General features: G+C 35.9%; 1 protein-coding gene across 1 annotated transcript in view; it reads right to left on the bottom strand.

Annotated features, from left to right (window-relative positions):
* LOC106878953 (uncharacterized) overlaps positions 1 to 1,530 on the bottom strand; it is a 20,284-nt gene that overhangs the window by 2,148 nt on the left and 16,606 nt on the right. The gene's annotated exons all lie outside the window — the stretch shown is intronic.

The raw sequence follows: 1,530 nt of genomic DNA, 5'->3' as shown, positions 1-1,530 counted from the left end.
CTTCACTTTTACTATTCCGATGTTAAGTAAGACCTTACCAGGAGCAACACAGAAGATGCTTTTATCGTCATACATATATACACTCATATATATATACACTCATATATATATATATATATATTAAAAGAAGAAATTGTGTTCTAAATATTTAATGTTTCAGCAAAGAATCTCTGCTTTTGTTAATTCAACAATTTACGAAAACTGAGTATTTTGAATTTAGAAAACGCTGCTAAATTCTTCAAGAATATCTCCTTTGGAATTTACATGATTGGAAAGAACTATTCTGAAAATTATTCCAAAGTACGTTCACCGCGTGTCTGGATTCGAAACATTTAGCTTCGGGAAAGTGAAACAGTGACATTCTTTGCTAAAATATTATCAATTCTGTAAAAAGAACGTGTGTGTTAGTGTTTGCGCGCGCGTGTAGCGGTGTGTGTTGTTGGAATGGATTTGTTTCATGCTTTTCTTTAACTTTCATAAATCCTATCGTCTCCTATTTCGATTTGTGGTTACTCTGATCTATTCGTCTATAATATTACTACACACATACACACACACACACGCGCACACACATACATACATACGCGCGCACACACATACACACATACAAAAACGAACGGGCATGTTTGGCTATCGCGTAGGCATAGATGTAATCTTTAGAGATTCAATTTGCAACCGGATGTTTTCAGGTTCAGTTTCACCGTGCAGCACTTTGGGCAAGTGTCTTCCATTATAGACCTGCGCCCTACTAAATCCTTCTCGACGGAAGCTGAGTGAAAATCCGTCATATATATATGTATGTATGTGTTACGTAGTTCCATGACCGAATAAATTATAGAATTATAGAGGATGTTCTGCCCCTTCACTTTTGCCAACTCTGGCCATCGTTGGTGGTCACTGAAAGAACGACAGCACATGCTATCTGCTATTCTTCACCGCTTTATCTCTCTGTCTATATATAAATTAATACATGCAGCCCTTAAAATCTTTCGATAAGCAACTCCCCACTATAGTGACTAGTATATATCTACTCTACTACTAAATATCTACTATACTACTAAATATGTACTCTACTACTAAATATGTACTCTACTACTAAATATGTACTCTACTACTAAATATCTACTCTACTACTAAATATCTACTCTACTACTAAATATCTACTCTACTACTAAATATCTACTCTACTACTAAATTGGAATTCGGACGTTCAAAATTCCGCGCCATGGATTCTCATCAAACATTCTCGTTTGAAACTGCTAATGGATTTTACCTATATATCTATTATTTATTCTATCATGGAACTAATTAACGCATGCCTGTTTTATTCTGATCCTTTCTTCACTTTCGACAAACTGGAATATACTAACATCTCCGATTGTCGATAGTCACTCTTTTTGACACTTCTATGACCATTTTACATTAATCTTTCTCTCTCCCCTTTTCTCTCTCGCTTTTTTACCAGCTCACGCACACACACACACACACACACACACACACACACACACACACACACACACACACACACAC

The sequence above is a fragment of the Octopus bimaculoides genome, chromosome 20, assembly GCF_001194135.2.
Source record: "Octopus bimaculoides isolate UCB-OBI-ISO-001 chromosome 20, ASM119413v2, whole genome shotgun sequence".
Classification (NCBI taxonomy): Eukaryota; Metazoa; Mollusca; class Cephalopoda; order Octopoda; family Octopodidae; genus Octopus; species Octopus bimaculoides.
Note: the sequence above shows the minus strand (reverse complement) of the source record. Positions and strands in the feature narration are given on the sequence as shown.